At 22.9% G+C, this 16,501-nt stretch overlaps 1 protein-coding gene across 12 annotated transcripts in view; it reads left to right on the top strand.

The window, feature by feature from the left end:
- The first annotated feature begins 4,543 nt into the window (after nt 1-4,543).
- Nucleotides 4,544-16,501, top strand: part of LOC123271980 — a 105,441-nt gene continuing 93,483 nt past the window's right edge. For 5 of the 12 annotated variants that reach the window (XM_044738532.1, XM_044738530.1, XM_044738531.1 and 2 more), the window contains exons 1-2: nt 7,250-7,475; nt 7,620-7,809. The gene's annotated coding sequence lies outside the window, so the exon portion shown is untranslated. Of the gene's footprint in view, nt 5,007-5,138; nt 5,197-7,249; nt 7,476-7,619; nt 7,810-10,458; nt 10,587-16,501 lie in introns of those variants that run through there. The other 7 variants (XM_044738528.1, XM_044738522.1, XM_044738526.1 and 4 more) reach the window with 6 other exon arrangements.

Genomic DNA, 16,501 nt, shown 5'->3' with positions numbered 1-16,501 from the left:
TACAATAAATTTATATATTTGATCAAGATTTTAAGATACTTTAGAGAAGCAGCACCACTTACTTCAGCTGAGAAAAAAAATTTTCTCACCTTGAGAAAATTTTTCTCTTGAATATTTGATACCTATTTTATATTATTTTAGCGTGCAATTATACATATTGAATGAAAAAAAATAATGAAATATTATTTGATCTTGCCATTTGATATGTTAATCAATAAAAATATTAATGAAAATTTACTTCTATCTTTATATTTAATTTTTTGGAGCAAGAGAGAAATTTTCTCAAGACAAGAAAATTAACTTCTATCAAGAACTAAATTTTTTGGAGCTTCGAGGCTGAATTTTCTCAAAACAAGATTTTCTTGACTTAAATAAATTTTCTTGGATCAAGATACGTATTTCTTAAGGAAGTTCAAGCGTAACTAATGAGTCAAAATAATGTTAAAATTTTTTTTAAATTTTAGTCTTCCCAATAGAGACGTGGATGAGTGTGCGAGTTAAACATTTCTCTCTCTGTAACTATATTTCTATCTTTTTCTTTTTTCTCAGCTGTTGACGCGATGTTGTCAAATCTTTATTCGAATAAATGGCTGACGATAAACGAGTTACAAACATAAAATTTGACTTTAAATATTTCAAAAATTATATCGGTAATGTATTATTATTAAATTGTTTTTATATTTTGCAATAATCCAAGTTTCTTGTGTATAGTTTTTTATCCGTTAAAGTTGGAAGGTTAATATTGAAAAAAATAATTAAAGTCTCGACAAAAGTTTGTCCGCCATAAGAGCCCGTGTATAAGGAGATTAAATATGTGATTTTTAAAATTTAATATCTAAGTAACTAAACGGTGAATCTTTTTTAAATTTTGGGATTAGATAAATGACGTATTTATTTATACGTATATTTAATTTCAAAGCTCAAAGTTGGAAATTATTTTTTACATTAGATTCGCTCGAACTTCCTTAAAGCAAGAGAATTAGTTGGAATAAGTGAAATTTTTGTAAAAAAAAAATTTTCGCTCAAGAAAATACTTAGGAAAAATATTTTCTTCGCTCAAGTGAACAGAAAAAAAGTTTTCTGTGTACTGTCATGAACTACATGCTACAAAACAAAGTACGTGGAACATTATATGAATTATTACCGAGGGAAAAAAATAAAAGTAGTTTTTGGATTTCGAGGCCGTTGGAGGCTATTTTTGTTCCTACATGCAAATACTATCTGTCTATAGTCATACGTGAGTTAATATATAATAACTGAGTACAAAAGTCACCAACCGACGTTAATCCATTTAAGTTTTAGCGTCTATAAAATATTAATATAAATAAACTCCATCTACATCAACTAAACATTAGATCTATCCATAAAAATCTATCTACTGTAGAGTACTAGTACTAGTACACATCAAGTACAAAGTTGTTGATATAAAAGTCTTTACTCATTGCACGTAAAATAAGTATACCGAGTACGAGTGCAGGCTTTAATTTACATTAGATTGATCATATAACATGTGACTCTCAGATGGATAGCCAGCCGTTTAGTTCCATCCATTAAGTTAAAGCTGACAATTGTTAAGTGCAAATATATATTATATTTATTTTATTTATAAATATAAAAATGATATTGTAAATAACTTTAGTAAGAGTAGAATTGCTGGTGCTTATACTAATACTGCCAGTACAGTGTTAATGTTCATATCCCCTTAATATAAGTCGGGAGTCGCTGTCGGTTCTCAAGTTAAGTCTGAAGAACCAAACGTAGGCTCTGCTCTATACTTGGCTTGAAACACAAAATAAGTAAAGTATAAGCAAAAAACTTGTATTTTGTATTCTCATGTGCTAATTAGGATTAACAGTAAGATATTTTTTTTTTTTTTTTTTTTTTTTTAAATGTTCAATTATTTGAATAGATATTGAACTGAATTTTTTAAAAAATTACCGATGGCTTACTGGATTACTGGAATAAATTCGCGAAATACTACACTGATAGAAGGATTTATTTGTATTAAAAAAATATTTGTTAATAGTTAACAAATCATTTATTAGAGACGATTTTTTAGTATCAAACAAATATTTCTTAGTATTTAAAATGATTTGTTTGTATTTAATAAATCTGATATTCATTTATTAAATATTAATAAATCTTTTTAAATACTAAGAAATATTTGTTAAGGACTAAAAAGTCGTCTCTAATAAATGATTTGTTAAATATTAACAAATATTTTTAACTATAAACAAATCCTTCTATCAGTGTAGTGAAATTAACATCAGTATGAGGTTTTTTATTTAATGAGACGGCATTTAAGGCGCGAAACCCAAGAAATAGTAGGCAAGTTGTGTTGGAGTTATTTTCACGTTTGGCTAAGCTCTAAGTGTTCATTTCTCTAGTCTCAAGTTCCTCTCAGTTGTACTCAAGTGCCGTGTGTGTGACCTGTGGGCATGCGCCTGTGATATTTCGAGTGCTAAATAATTCCTTACAAGTGTGAATACCAGTACTAATATATCTGCCGATAAAATATATATGATTTAATTAAATATCCGAGAATCCGATCAACAAGACCAACAAGCTAGTCTGAAATTTTTTGTATATATAATGATAGATTTTTTGTATTTATAATAACAGGTGGGAATTTTTAGATTTTAGATTAAAGCCGACCTTTGAAAATTTTTTTATTTTAAAAAAATTTTAATGATAGTATGCCAATCTTTTTACTTGTATGAGTTCAAGTCTGAGTTTCTTTGTCATAGAATGATATTGAAATATTTTATTGAACTAAAATTAGAATAAATATTTCTATGCTTTTTTTTCTTTTTAATTAAAATTATCAGATTGCTGTTTTATGATACTGAAAATAGATAGATATTTATTTAGCATTGTACAACAGTAAGAACTGCTTTTTACAATCTTTTCATCACAGTATTTTAAATTTATTCTGCATCTTACTATCACTTTTTACTAGCTTTTAAATTTAGAAATTTTTAGATGATACTGAAAATATTTTATTGTTTAATTAATACTTATATAAACAAATGAAAATTAAATGATATAAAAAAAGTAGTCGGATGTTTGCTGACTCAGGATCATAAAATTAAAAGTATTTAAAATTTTTCACTCTCTATAAATTTTTTATAAAATGTAAATTTATTTTTAAAGATGGATTTTTTTTTAAATAATTTTTTGGGACAATTTTATTTGTTAAATAAAATTAAAAAATTATCAAGTGCTAACTTTAATGTCATTTTTTAATGAGAATTAATTTAGCAGAAATTTGATAATTTTTTAGAATTTTTCCAACAAATAAATTATGACAAAAACAAAATAAAAATGCATTTTTTCTTAAATAATTTTTTGGAGCAATTTTATTTATTAAATAAAATTAAAAAATAATCAAGTGCTAATTTTAATGTCATTTTTAAATTTAAATTAATTGAGCAGAAATTTGGATTATTTTTTTAAATTTTTGTAATAAATAAATCATGACAAAAAAAATTGCATTTTTTTTAAAATAAATTTTTGGAACAATTTTATTTGTTAAATAAAATAATCAAGTGACTGCTAAATTTAATGTCATTTTTAAATGTAAATTAATTTAGCAGAAATTTAAGAATTTTTGCAACAAATAAATTATTGAAAAAAAATAAAAATGCATTTTTTCACAAATAAATTTTTGGAGCAATTTTATTTATTAAATAAAATTAAAAAACAATCAAATGCTAACTTTAATGTCATTTTTGAATGTAAATTAATTGAGCAGAAATTTGGATTATTTTTTAGAATTTTTGTAATAAATAAATCATGACAAAAAAAAATAAAAATGCATTTATTTAAAAATAATTTTTTGGAGCAGTTTTATTTATTAAATAAAATTAAAAAATAAAGTGCTAACTAATATTACTATTATTATTATTATTATTATATTATAATATTATATGATGTTATATGATATTATATATTATAATGTGTATATATATGTATAATATAAATACTATATAGCATAAATATAATTTTTTTAATGTTATCTTTTAATGTAAATTAATTTAGATGTTTGATATTTTTTTAAAAATAATTTTTCTAAACAATTTTATAATTAAAAAATAGTCTAGTGACTGCATTATTTATAATTTTTGAAAATGTATAATTTATAAATTTTAAATTTAAATTTAAATTATTTATTTATAAATAAATAAAATTAAAATCTGTTTTATTAGAGTCTAAAATAGCAGACACCCAAGAATTTTAATTACAAAGTAAATTCTAAAATATTTTCAACATAAAATATTAAAAAAAAAAGATCTATTTTGATAGTAACAGTAAAAAAAAAACTGCATAAGAAATATCCAAGTACATAAAAGTAAAGTCTACTAGTAACTAGTATAAAAAATAATAAAATAATAATATTACAGTAGTTTCTCGGCTGTAGCGCCACCTGGGCCCTTGCTCGACGCGTCCCTGTCCTGCCGCAACTCCCTTCTTTCTTCTTCTGTCCCTCAGTGCGTCTCTGTCAGTACCGTAATCATGAATTTCTATCTCAGTCGCTCCAGACAGCTACGTATTTCTCCCCTCCGTGTTCGGTCTCTCTCGTTTACTGCCGCCTCGCCTCGCCTCGCCTCGCCCGGCCAACCGACCATCCGTCTGTGTCTGTCCTTACGTCCGTCCACGGTGTAAAGATCTATGGTTGTGTCGGTGTGTTTCTCTCGTGCTCGTGACGTTAACCTGCCGGCCCTGAAAATCATCGGGCCCTGACAAATCCGCGACCAAATTCGTCCACCATCCCCTGGACTATTTACTCCGAAAGTTTCTAATTTCTAGTGCACAATTATTCGCGGCCGTGTTCATTTTTTATTTATTTTATTTTAAATATCGATAGTTAACGAGTATTGATAATTATTTTATTGAGAAATAAAATTATACGTGCCGTGTTATTGTCGTAACTCCCAACGAGTATCAAACGCATAGCAGCAGTGCCAGCAACAAAACCAGTTACATCTTTCTTCATATTTAACCCAGTTCGTTCTTATATATATATAAATATATACATTAATATATTGTGTTATCATTTTTATTTTATATATATAAATATTTAAATGTGTTTTTGGTTTTAAAATTAAATAGTAACGTGAGTGTTTTTTTTTTTTTAGATTTATTCCTGGCAAGAAAAGTTCTTTTTTAACTTAAATATATTTTATCTGATTCTCGGTAAGAATAAGTAAAGTGTAAATCAGTGACTCATTGTAGTAAAATATACTTATTACTTTTTACAGTTATTATCTATATATATATATTATGAGTGATAAGACAACTATCAAGTTCTAGCATCCTTGTCTCTTCATGACACACTAAGTGTAGCAAACATCTGACTAAATTTCTTTTTTATTTTTTTTAAACAAACAAATTATCATTGTTGGTGTGAACAAAATTTTTTTAAATTCTTATGTGTGAATATGCAGCAGACATTTTAGATTTTTTTTTGCTTTATTTCAAACCAGGCATCTGGACTCTGAAATAAATTGCATCTAAATTTTTATGGGTTTAATTTATGAAAATCAAATTAGACATTAAAAATTTTTAGTTTTTTTTTTTTAATTTTTCCTTTGTAAAAAAATTTAAAAATTATAAGCGCATTTTTTAAAAATATTTTTGTTAAAAAAAAAAAAAAAAAAGAAAATAAAAAAGGGATAATTTTAGTATTATAGTTAGCTGACATTTTTTATTTTTTTATTTTGCTTAATTTATTTAATTATAATTACAAAATATTTTTTTAAAAATTTCACTTAGTTTTTCAAGTTTTTAATAAATTAATACATTTTTTTTTAATAAAAAAAATTCATTATAATTTTTAGATGGCTAATTTTATTTTCATTATAAATTTTTTTTGAATTGTATTTAATATTTTTATGATTTATTAAAATTTATTTAGATTTAAAAATATTTTTTTACAAATAAATTATGGAAAAAAATTGATCGGTAACTTTTAAAAACTAAAAATGCAATTTTTTGAAAATAATTTTTCTGAAGAAAATTTTTTTTAATAAAATTAAAAAAGTGAATAAATTTAATATATTTTTTTTGGGGTAAAAATTTGTAAACATCTGCTAGAAATAATTAAAAAAAAAATATTAAAATTCACATGAAAATTAAGTTAGCCATTTAAAAATTTTTAGAATTTTTTTTTAATTAAAAAAATCATTACAAAAAAATAAAAAAGAATTTTAATTTATAAAAAATTTGAAAAACTATGAGTGCAATTTAAAAAAATTTTTCTAGTTCTAATTTAATTATTAAAAAATTAAAAATGTCGGCTAAATTTAGTATTATTAATTTTTGTATTTATTAACAGATATTTCAAAATTTTTATAATTTTTTTACAATTAAATTATGGAAAAAAAGTTGACAGACAATTTTAAAAACTTAAAAATGCAATTTTTATCAAATAAAAAAAAAATTATTTATTTTTTTGGAGTAAAAATTAAAAAAAAAATATATATATCATTAAAATTAGCAGTCACAACTTTTTTTTTTAATTTTTTCAACAAGTAAATTAACTAAAAAATTGCATTTTTTATTTTTAAAAATTTCTACGTCAATTTTTTTTCAACTTTGTTAAAAAAAAATTATAAAATATCTGCTAAATTAATTTTTATAAAAAATATTTAAACATCTGTTAGAAAAAATTTAAAAGATTAAAAATTCACACATAAAATAAAAAAAAATGATGTTCATTGGTTATTTCTTGATAAAGCCTGCTTCAGTGTCATTTATCTTGAGTTACTATGCACATCTAGCTTTTCTTTGTCTAATTATCTGAGGATTATAAATTATTTGTTTGTCACCCAGGTTATTTTCTGCACCTGCACTAACCTCTATGCCTCTGCCTCTATCTATTTTAATAAATAATAAATAAAATATTATTACAGGAGTTTTTTCATACAGTTATATAGAAATAAAAATAACGTTGTAAAGTAAAGTTACCGCGAGTGTTCTCTTTTCACTGTTTAGTTGATGAGTCTTGATATTGAGCCTTGGCTCTGGGAAAGTTCAGTCCAGGAAAAACGAGTGCTCGGTAGTGTAAGCCTTTTACCGAGGAATTAAAGCATAAGTGTTAAATTAAATAAAAGTTTTGTGGCTTGTGAATAAATAATTTTAGTGAAAACTTTAAAATGTGTAATGGTGGATTTAATTAACAATAAACAAAAAAAATAAACTTAAATAAAGTGGAATAATAATAATAATAAAAATAAAACAATATTTGTCGGACTGTTGAGAAGAAATAAAATAATATTAAGAAGAAGAAATTATTGAAGAGCATTTTATTTGATATTGTGGGACGCGCGACTACGCCATCTCCTCGCACTCGGTGCCGCTTGTGCTCTCTCGACAGTGTTTCTCCAGTAGTGCACGTTGACCCGGCGCAAACGCCGGGCTTCGTACCACCCGAAGGACTACGACCACGAAGACGACTTAGGATCTAGCTAAAGGTTCGGTTTTATTCGTTATATTTATTTTAATTAAATATATTAATTAATATTTGTTACTTGTCATATAAGATATATAATATGTATTTGTATCTTATATATATATCTTCAATAATAATTACTATTTAAGTTCTCTATGTAATTTAGTGCCGTTAAAAGTGTCTTAGCAGCTCGTACGGAGTAAGTGAGTGAGTGAGTTAGGAAGATACTGGTGTTACGTTTCCTGTGTTACGCCCATCTTTTCTATCACCCGGACGAGGACCAAAACTAAACACTAATTCTTCGTCTACTTCCGTTATCCTCAAGGACGATTATCGCGACGTGCACCAGCTAGTGAGTGAGTGTTTTTTTCATTGTGCCAGTGCTTGGATTCTTTTTTTTTTTTTTGAAAATTTATTAAGTTAGCTGACATCTGAAAATTTTTAAAATTTTTTTTATTGAAAAAATTATCACAAAAAAATTAAAAAAAATTTACTTGGAAAAAATTTGAAAATTTAAGTGCAATTTTTAAAAAATATTTTTTTTTTTTTTTTCCTAATTAATGAAAAAATTAAAAACGTCGGCTAACTGTAGTATTATTTTTTTATGAAAGTTAAGTTAGCTGACATCTGAAAATTTTTACAAGTTTTTTTATTGAAAAAATGATTACAAAATTTATGACATTAAAATTAGCAGTTAATTTTTTTTTAATGAATAAATTTGCTCCGAAAAATTATTTATAAAAAATACGATTTTTTATTTTCTAAGTGTCCATTTTTTTTAGCATTTTCTTTGACATAATTTATTTGTTAAAACAGTTCTTAAAATTATAAAATATCTGCTAAATTAATTTTTATAAAAAATTTTTATTTTTTAAAAACTCCAAGTGCAATTTTTAAAAAATATTTTTTTGTTCTAATTTAATTAATAAAAAAAAAAAAAAAAAAAAATCGCCTAACTTTAGTATTATTTTTTTATGAAAATTAATTATGTTAGTTGGCAACTGAAAATTTTTAGAATTTTTTTTATTGAAAAAATTAAAAAAAATTTTTTACAAATTTTCATTTATAAAGAACTGAAAGTGCAATTTTTAAAAAATATTTTTTTGTTCTAATTAAATTAATGAAAAAAAATTAAAAACGTCGGCTAACTTTAGTATTATTTTTTTTTTAAATATAATTTAACAAGAAGAAATAAATATTTAGATTTCTTCATTGTCTTTTATTGTTATAGTTCATTTTAAAAATAATAATAATAATAATTGCGATAATAAATATACGGGAATAGTGATGAAACTATAAAAGAGTATATGACCTCTGTAAACTACAAATAGTTAAAAGATTATTTATAGATCTTTCATGCTACTCTGCATTTTATTATTATTTATTTTTTAATCGACTCACCGACGGTAGACGTGATTTTAGTGTCTTACTTTTGTTGTAGTGATTTTTTTTTTTTTTTTATAATTTTAGTGACATTTTTAAAAATCAATGCTAATAATTTTTTATAAATTATAAAAAAAATAGTAATAATAATAATAATTAAAAATGCGTGTTAACAATGAGTTAATTTATAAAATAATTTAACAGTGTAAAAATTGAGCCTGAAAATTAATGAAAAAAAAAGTTACCCGACATCTAAAATTTTTTGTGAATTTTTTTATAAAAAAATTATTACAAAAAAAATTTTTTCATTTGTTAAAAACTTCAAAAATTATAAGTGCAATTTTTTAAAAATATTTTTTAGAGTTATAATTTAATGAATTAAGCAAAATAAAAATAAAAAAATGTCGGCTAAGTTTATTATTATTGAAAATTAAGAGCCGACATTTAAAAATTTTTATAATTGAAAAATTATTTCAAAAAAATAAAGAAAAATTTTAATTTGTAAAAAATTTGAAAAATTATAAGTGCAATTTTAATAAAATATTTTTTTGTTATAATTTAATAAATAAAAAACAATAAAAAAATTAAAAACGTCGGCTAACTTTAGTATCATAAATTGAGCAAGTTCCATTTTGTGAACGTCGACATTGCAATTTAGTCTACCGACGCGTTGACATACTCGTTCATAATACGCCTAGATTTTTTTATTTAAATCAATGAAATAATAATTATTATTAATATTAATATTATTATATATATTTTTTACAATTGTAAATTGATTAAATTTACAATTGTTATTGGCTATCTAGTCTATTGTACAATTTTTCTCTAATTATTTATAATTTTTGTTAGCCTGTATTCCCTCCAGGCATAAACAATTTTTCATTCTTATTTTAAATATTATTATTATTATTATTATTATTAATATTATTATTATTGAGAAAAAAATAACCTGAGGTAGTAAATTATCACTAAATATTTTACAGTCTTAATCAGTGCTGATAATACTATTTTTTTATTGATGATAAAATATATCAGTGTTCGTATTTAATCAGTGGATTAATAATTTAATAAAATAATAAAAATTTAGATTTTTTTTTTATAAGGGTGGAATTTTATTTTTAATTATTACTTTTGTGGATTGCTAGTTTTTAATTTAAAGGGATTTTAGTCTTTATATTGGCTTCAGTTGTACGCCAGTTCCTCATAATATAGTTTGATGAAAAAATTTTTTCCATACGTGACAAAATATTGGATAGAAAAAAAAATATTTTTGTGATAAAAGTGTTTTTTCGTGGAAATTTTTTTTTTTTTTTTTTTTTTTTTTTAGTGTGATATTTAATAAAAAAATTATTTTCGTACTATAATTATCATTAAAAATTAATTGTAAAAGATATTTAGTGATAAAAGTGTAATTAATAGTAAGAGTGATTTTAATACGAGTTTTAAAAAATGAATTATAAATAAAAAAAAATTTTATTTGCTTTTTAAAATTCAAGGTTTAACTTTAAATCGGTCAAAATAAAATTTCTTTTTAATTGATTGATTAATTGTCAGGATATTTGTGATAAAAAACAATAAATGTTTTCAAGTTCAGTTAATTACAAGTTTTTAATTGAATAAAAATAGAATTAACTTGATATATTTTTACGTTACTAAAACGTTTGATGACGTGGAGCTGTCTCGTTCGTGATATGATGTCATCGGTGAAAAGATTTAAGAATTTTTTAAAATAATAAAAATAATTTAGGTTTGTAATTATTGACAATAGTATTTTATTTTTATTTCGGATTTTGTATAAATAAATAATTACATTAATAATTGAATTAACACTCTAAGTGGGACATAAAAAATTGCAATACGAATTACTGTTAACTTAAAAATAATTCTCAGCGACCTTCTGCTGTTATTTACTTGCAATTATCACCATTCTCGTATATTTTATTATATAAAATACCGCAGTTTGTTTAATGAAAAAAATTTCATTTCTTGTTATCTGTATGAATAACCGATGTTCAATATTATATGAATCCAAGTCGAATGCTACCAATTATCTTCTTTTTATTCAGTGTTTAAATAGATCTCGAAAAAAAATTCTATTTTTTTATTTTTTAGTTTTTAAAAAATTAAATAAAAATTTTTGAAGTTTTTAAAGTTAGAAAATTTTTAATTGGAGTTTTTTTGTTAAAGTTTGAATTATAAAAAATTTATTTTTGATAAAAAAGTGTTTTAAAAAAATATATCAAAAAATTTTAATCAATTTTTTTAATTTCTAAAATTATTAATTAAAAAAAAATAATTTCAAGTTCTTTTATATTGAAATTTGTGAAGTTTTTAATAATAAAGTTTTTAGTTGATTTTTTTTTAAAGTTCAAATTATAAAAAATTTATCTTTTATAAAAAAGTGTTTTGAAAAAATTAAAATTTAATTTTTTGATTTTTAATATCTGAAATTTTTTACTAAAATTATGAATTTTTTCGAAAAACCAATTTAAAGTTTTTTTTCATGAAATTTGTGAAGTTTTTAAAGTTAAAAAAATTTTATTAAAATTTTTTTGTTGGAGTTTAAATTATAAAAAATTTATCTTTGATAAAAAAGTGTTTTAAAAAAATTAAAATCAAATTTTTTGATTATTAATTTTTGAAGTTTTTTACTAAAATTATAAATTAAAAAAAAACCATTTAGTTTTTTTTTTTTTTTTTTTTTTTTTAGTGAAATTTGTGAAATTTTTAATACTAAAAAAACTTTTATTTGAAATTTTTTTGTAGTTTGTATTATAAAAAAATTTATCTTTGTTTGATAAAAAAAAAAAGTGTTTTAGAAAAACCAATTAAAAATAAATTAAAATCAAATTTTTTAATTTCTAAAATTGTTAATATAAAAAAATAACAATTTAAAGTTCTTTTTTAATTAAAATTTGTGAAGTTTTTAATAATGAAAAATTTTAGTTGATTTTATTTTAAAGTTTGAATTGTAAAAAATTTATTTTTGATTAAAATGTGTTTTAAAAAAAAATTCACATTAAATTTTTTGATTTTTAATATCTGTTTTTTTCTAAAATTATGAATTAAAAAAAAAAAAAAACAATTTAAAGTTTTCTTTTTATTGAAATTTGTGAAGTTTTTAATAATAAAAAGTTTTTAGTTGATTTCTTTTTAAAGTTTAAATTATGAAAGATTAAAAAATATATTTTTGATAAAAAAGTGTTTTTAAAAAGAATATTAAAATTAAATTTTATTATCCCAAGTTTTTTACTAAAATTATGAATTTAAAAAATAAAAAAAAAAAAAAACAATTTTAAGTTGTTTTTTTAATAAAATTTATAAAGTTTTTAACGTTAAAAAATTTTTATTATTGTTTAAATTATAAAAAAATTAATTTTTTTTGCATGATTGATTAAATAAGTGTTTTAAAAAATTTTTTTTTAATTTAAATTTGCATTTTTTTCCAAGATCTATGAAAATATGAGTAAAATTAAAGAAATTTTTGTGTTGAATTAAAAATCTCTCAAAAAAAGAAAAATTTATAAATTTTCAGTACAAGAAACTTTTAAAAATTCTATAAAAATATTATATACCGTTTTAACAAAAGAATTTTTAAAATTCAATCCCGAAAAACAAAACTACTCTCGCCCGAAGCCAGAAAGAGCCCAAAATCTAAAAGCAAGTTTCTAAACTCCAAGTATAAAGAATAATTTTAGTACATATAAAATTTTTTTCTCATTCTCATTCTCGTTCTTGTGTCCACAACGCTTGGTGTATATGTTATACGTAGAGAATACTCAACTCGCAATATAAAGAGAACGGCCCGGATCTTTTTATTTCCATTTCCATGATATGCATAGTATATATAGTACATACACAACACACAACTATACTGAAAGAGCTAGCCAGTAAACACGTGCATATTTCGTGCACATCATACATCAGTAATCCAAAGTAAAGGCGTGTGCTTTCATAGCCCTTTACCAACACAACAACCTACAACGCTGTTTAATACTAAACACAAAATATGAGTCCTGTATGTACACGTATGCGGTAAACAGAGACATCACACACGTACAAACTCACAGTCGACAGTAAAGTCGTACATCTTTATGCTCTTTTCAGACATAACTTTTATCTAGACGGCTACTCATATGCAAATATTTATTTAATCGCCATATTGGCTGAATTAGCAACAAAAATATAAATTAACATGGCGTAGTATAGAGAAGATAATTTTTTAAAGAAGAACAATATAATTATTGCAATAATTTTTTCACTTGATGCAAAATAATAAAATTTTTCACAGAAAATAAAATTAATTTAAATTTAGTAAATAATTTTGGAGAACTTCATTCTCTTAATTGGAGTAGAAAAATTTTTTCTTCCATTAAATATAATTGAAATTATTTATTTATTTAATTAATTTTAATGCCAAGGCAGAAGCCAATAAGTTTGGAAAATCCAAAAGTGCACGCCTCATAACGCTCATTCATTTTTTAAGAAAAAAATTAACTGTAATTTATTTAAAAAAAAAAAAATTATAATGAAGTAATTTCTTACAAAGTATTTTTTATTTTTTTTTTTAAATATCGGCGCCGTTTTTTCTTGTCATATGCGCACGCAATCTTAAAAAATCTAGCTTGATCAAGTGGCGCCATAGTTTTCACGTGACAAATAAGAAAGTTCGTTTGGCTTTGTACGGTTGTATCGTAGTGAATTTTAATAAAAATTCAATTTTAAAAAAAGTACGTCAGCTAGGCCACTGATATAAAATACGGACCCAGTTCATCGAATTCTTAAACTAATAAAAAAGGTCCGGTCTTGAAATATCAATTTGTTCGGGAGTAATCGTTAGTACATCCAAAATGGGGTGACATCCGGACGTCCACGTAAAATTTTTTTCAAAACGTTTTTTTTTTCAAAATAGCCACATGAAATGATTTTAGAAAGTAAGAGATGGTTTAATTTAAGTGTTTTTTCGGTGTACATCTACTTATATCATTTTATAAGTGTAATATGGTTGCGTTAGAGGCATTTAAAGATCACAAAATTGCTTGACCTTGACGAGTCGAGTATAAAGCACAACCTCACGCGCTTCGCGCTCTGAGGCGTGCAATAGCAAATTAAAATTATAATTATAATTAATTATTAAAATATAATTATTGCTGTATTATATTTAATAATTTTTTCACTTGATTCAAAATAATAAAATTTTTCACAGAAAATAAAATTAATTTAAATTTAGTAAATAATTTTGGAGAACTTCATCCTTTTAATTGGAGTAGAAAAATTTTTCTTGGATTAAATAAATTTTACTTGATTCAAAAATTTTTAATCTTGATCTATTGATTAATTTTATTTAAGAGAAAAATTATTGAACCAAGAAAATTATTTTTCAGAATTTTATCTTGAATCAAATTAATTTTTTTCTCAGTGTATAGTACAGTAATAATTGTATTTTTCTTTTTCTAAAAATTGTCTTCTTTATGCTACGCCATGTTAATATGAAAATTAAGTTAGTCGACATTTAAAAATATTAAGAACTTTTTTTTATCAAAAAAATCATTGCAAAATAATAAAAAAAAATTTTCATTTGTACAAAACTTTAAAAACTCTAAGTGCAATTTTTTAAAAATATTTTTAGTTCTAATTTAATAATTAAAAAATTAAAAACGTCGGCTAACTTTAGTGTTATCATGTTAATTTATATTTTTGTTACACAGAAAGAAAGATTTCTTGACTGTAGAACAAAATTCTTGGCTCAAGAAAATTTTTCGGGTGCCTGAAGGAAGACCGAAGTTGTGTTGACCGAAGTAAAAATTTTTCTTTAATAAATTTTTATATTTGATCAAAATTTTTAGATACTTCAGGAAAGCAGCGCGACTTACTTCAGCTGAGAAAAAAATTTTCTCACCTTGAGAAAATTTTTCTCTTGAATATTTGATACCCATTTTATATTATTTTAGGGTGCAATTATACATATTGAATGAAAAAAAATGAAGAAATATTATTTGATCTTGCCATTTGACATGTTAATCAATAACAATATTAATGAAAATTTACTTCTATCTTTATATTTAATTTTTTGGAGCAAGAGAGAAATTTTCTCAAGACGAGACAATTAACTTCTATCAAGAACTAAATTTTTTGGAGCTTCGAGGCTGAATTTTCTCAAAACAACAAGATTTTCTTGACTTAAATAAATTTTCTTGGAATAGGTGAAAATTATTGTGTCAAAAAAAAATTTTTTTTTCGCTCAAAAAAATAATTAGAAAAAATGTTTTCTTGGCTCAAATGAACCTTTTTTTCTGTGTACTAATTCAGCCAATATGGCAATGGAATAAATATTTGAATCAATTATGAATAATTTTGAATAATTAATTATTTAATAATAATAATTAATTAATTTTGAATAATTTCATCTTTTTGATTTGAACAGAAAAATTCTTAAACTAAGAAATTTTTTTTTATTTAAATAAATTTATTTAAAAGCAATAACATTATTTTTTTGGTTCAAAAATATCTTTTATTTTATTGTAATGAGTTGTTTAAAGTGATGCTGGAATTTTTAAAGCATATGGTATCACGGAGAAACCAATAATGATTGGACACGTATAACAAGAATGAGAATGTTGAATCACCGTCGTCATTACGATATTATCATCGCGGGTATAGAAATGTACAGTAAGGTAAAAGCCCCAATAGATGATCACGTACCAGTATATGATCACTCCATGTATTTGTATATCTATATTCACAAATATAGGAATACAAATACATGGAGTGATCATATACTGGTACATGATCATCTATTGGGGCTTTTACCTTACTGTGGCCAGTACATATGAGAATAATAACAGATGAGAATGCCAGGCAACATTGTGAGCATAATGTATGTTACATTACATCATGTTGATCGTACATCCTCTCTTGCTCCTATCCAACACGCCCCGAAATCCAGCACAGGCTTTCCATCTCTCGCTATCCTTGACGGCGAACTAAACCGCGGTAGTAAACTCAGACAAACTTTATTCTGTGTTCTGGATTAGATGTAACACTGAATTCTCTATTATATCCAGGGCAGTGCAGACCAAACTATTTTTATTTTAAAAAATTTCTTATTTTAATTTTTGTTCATTCCATTGCAGGTTTTTAATTCCGGGGACCAGAGCTCGGCATGAGATTAAATTTTCTCGTATTATAATTTTCACTGATACACAAAAAAAAAATTAATTTAGATCAAGTAAATAATTTTTAAGAAATTTATCTTCTTAATATAATTTAAAAGAATTTGATAATTTTTATTCAAATTTAAAAATTATTAAGAATAAAATTTATTTGAACCAAAAACAACTTTTTAAATTAATAATTTTTTCACTTAATTAAAAATAATTAAATTCACCACAGAAAAAAAAAATTAATTTAAATCTAGGAAATAATTTTGAAGAACTTCATCTTGATTTATAAATTAATTTTATTTAAGAAAAAAATTATTGAATCAAAAACATAATATTAAAGAATTTTATGATTTTTAATCAAATAAAAGAATTATTAAATTTATTAAAACAAAAAACAATGTTTTAATTCAATAATTTTTTTACTTGGTTCAAAATAATTACATTTTTCACAGAAAAAAAAATTTTAATCTAGTAAATAATTTTGAAGAACTTCATCCTT

This window comes from Cotesia glomerata, linkage group LG9, assembly GCF_020080835.1.
Source record: "Cotesia glomerata isolate CgM1 linkage group LG9, MPM_Cglom_v2.3, whole genome shotgun sequence".
In the NCBI taxonomy this organism is placed as follows: Eukaryota; Metazoa; Arthropoda; class Insecta; order Hymenoptera; family Braconidae; genus Cotesia; species Cotesia glomerata.
This window is presented reverse-complemented; position numbering and strand designations above follow the sequence as displayed.